The sequence below is a fragment of the Nicotiana tabacum genome, chromosome 10, assembly GCF_000715075.1.
Source record: "Nicotiana tabacum cultivar K326 chromosome 10, ASM71507v2, whole genome shotgun sequence".
Classification (NCBI taxonomy): Eukaryota; Viridiplantae; Streptophyta; class Magnoliopsida; order Solanales; family Solanaceae; genus Nicotiana; species Nicotiana tabacum.
This window is the reverse complement of record NC_134089.1, coordinates 26,382,643-26,386,094: the sequence shown is the minus strand read 5'-3', so window position 1 is coordinate 26,386,094 and position 3,452 is coordinate 26,382,643.

Sequence of the window (3,452 nt, the reverse complement as noted above, 5' to 3'; positions counted from 1 at the left end):
TCAAAATTAAATCTTTACACATTAAAATATTTATTTATTTATTCATACTTGTTCGTCAAATATTGATGCTAGAGGAAGAGATGACAGATATAGGAAAGTCGTTCCCTCAAAATGGGGTGGGGGCGGTAGGGTGATAGAGAACAATGGGGGATTTGGGTTGTTTTAAGCAATTGGGTTGGACGGCTGGTCGGGTTCATTTATGGCGGAGCGGGTCATTAGTATAATTTATAATTCCATGTGGACTAATTATATGGTGCCATGCCATTTTTAAAATTCTTATTATATTTTCTGTTAGTGTCAGGGGTATTTGTATGCCAAAATATAACGTTGAGGGCAATTATGGACCAATAGGTGAAAGGAGGGCAACTTTGAGCCAAATACAATAGGTTATGGGCATTTTTAGCCCTTTTCCGTTTGTTAAATATGACATTAGCTATAAAAGTCTTAATTTTTGCACATTTCAAGATGCTAAATATTTTTGTTCCTATACATCTTAATCTGTCAAGAGAGACTAAAACAGATTTTTGAGCATAATTCCTTTTCTGCTACTTGAAATCATGGTACAACTCCTCATTTTTTATTTTTTATTTTTTATTCAAGTGTATTCTATGTTTTGAATATTTATGCTTCTGCAACTGTAAAAGAATTCCCTAACAAAAATTCAACTTTGGCACGAATTTCCAACTGCATTGCAAATAGGTTAGTCAAAGGGTAATGGTGCAAGGATACTCGGGCATTTGGATAATATTTGGTTGAAGTTAATGGAAAAAATAAAAGTATAAAAGTATAATATATACATAATAATTATATATTATAAAACTTATCTATAATTTTTATACATTATCTATACCAAGTTATATACAACTACAATATCATACCACTTAAATATAATTTTTTTTATACAATATGTCTTTTGTATATTTTGTATCCGATTTATATATATAGTAAAAATAAATTTCATACAACTAATTATATATTATATAACTTATCCACAACTTTCACACATTATTTCTACTCCTAGTTATATATAACTACAATATCATACAACTTAAATACAATTTTTATACAATATTGTTCAACTTTCATACAATATTTAAATAAAAATATATATATAAACAGCAAAATATAATTTTTCTACAATTTTACTACAACGATTTTACTACAATTTCTACAGTATAATGTATGTCATGTTTTCTTCTTCTTCTTCTTCGAGTTTTAATATGAAATTCAGCCAAAACCAAGTATAATTTTCACCAAAACATCCTCAAAATTGAGATATAAACTTCAAACTATATTCCCAATTGTTTGCAACAATACCCAATCCAAAATAATAATAGTTTTTAAAAAACCAAATTCGAATTCAAAGCTTCAAAGCTTTTTAATGGCTGTCAATGGTGGAATTATTGCTCTCTTTTCCTTAGCTTTACATTACTGAAATTAGGGATTGAGAGATAGTGAGAGACGTAGAGAGAATCCCAATTCTTTGCAAAAACACCCAATTCAAATAAATAATATTTTTTGAAAATCCAAATTCGAATTCAAAACTGCAAAGTTTTTTAATGGTTGTCAATGGTGGAATTGCTACTCTCTTGTGCAAGATACGTGGGGGAGGGGGTGAGATGTGGAGAGAGAAACGTGAGGTGAGTGGGATACAGAGAGAGAAACTTGGGGGGAGTGGGAGTGATTGTAGGAATTGATTAATTATCCTTAAATCCTAAAAATATACATAATTGATAATTTTGTATATAGGAGGTAATTAAAGTGAAACTTGAGTAGGGAGGGTAATAAAGTTTCCAATAATGTATGGGTGTTATAAATAGAATTCTATTTAAGGTGAATGTCTATATTTTAGAGAGATTCTATGATTTATTACTTGGTGGCTAAGTCACTCTCTCCTATAAATAGAAGGTTCTATTCCATTGTAAATCATCCCAAAATCAATAAGAGTTCTCTCTCCCTACATTTCTCTGCAATACTCTTCTTCTTCTTTTATTGTTTTATAACACGTTATCAGCACGAAACTCTAACCAAGTAGAAGCTTTGGGATTGAGCATAATGATTGTCAATTGTTCTTTGAACTTCCTTCATGATTAAATTCTGGATTTAAGGTAAGTATTTTACTTTTCTCTTTCAAATTCTTGACATTCTATACTTTGATTTTAAATACAAGCAAAGACGATAAATTTTGATTGCAACTCTAATGGAGTTTGAAAGAAATTATAACCACCCAAAGTGGTAAAATTTCTATGTCTTGCCATGATCAAATTCATGTATGATTGTGGGCAAAGAATTAAAAACTCGTCCCATTGAATTTGCTCCATTCTCATTCCCTTTAGAGAATGTGATAGCAGTATGTGATAAGTCTGAAAAAAGACAAAATTACTACTATGAATGTATCAATGGATGTGGACGTGACAATAGACGAATAAATTATAATCGTCATCATTGAGTAATGAGAATAAGGATTCTCAAAATAATCCTTCACTCTGTGAAAGTAATGTTTGTCATCGATTTGACATGAGATTTTATAAAGCACATATAGATGATTATGGTTCATTCATGATGTGAATGTGACAACATCTTATTTATGAATACATATTCATTCTTGGAAGAATATGAATATGCTAGTGGTAGTGAATATACCATACTCACCTCTAGAAGGAGGTTTGAGATGATATAAGAAAATAATGTCATTATTATGGCATGAATGGTCATTGGTTACGTACCTATTGTACAATGTGATTATATAAGGACAATAATAATGCAAGAAACATATCTTGCATATAATTTTAACCATGACCATAATGGTATAACTTTCTCCTAGAAAGAGATATATGACCATATGAATGTTGATGAATATGTGGTAGTACAAAATTAATTGAGAGCTCTGGAAGAGCCAATTATACTATTTTGGAGAAACACAATTGATTATCAATAAGGTATTGTGTTGTAGTAAGTCTCAAAGAAACTTATTCAGTTTCTAAAGTATTCGCGAAAGTGGTTGGTTATATTGAGACTATAAATAAAGGAAGATTTAATATCTTCTATTACTATAACTTGTAGCGGGATAATATTTATGTGAAAAATTACCCGTTTTATTCTCCAGTTTGTACTACACAAATAAAAGAATGCCACAATAAAGTAGAACTTTATTGATATAAAATCCATATCATAATAAATTTGGAGTTTATTGATATCCAGTTGGCATAGCTGGTTTAGCCATATCAATTTAAGTATGATGTGCAAAAATAATAGAGAATTTACATGGGTAAATATTAAAGAACTAGAAAGTTCTTTATGAATTCTCTTATATTGCTTATTCTCATTAATTAATTGACCAACTAAAGTTGAGATTGAATCCCATGAATTCTGGAAATATCAAAGGTGAATATGGGCCCATTCACCTGCCATGTATATCACATAAGATGCATTTATGAGATTGTTACATGTGT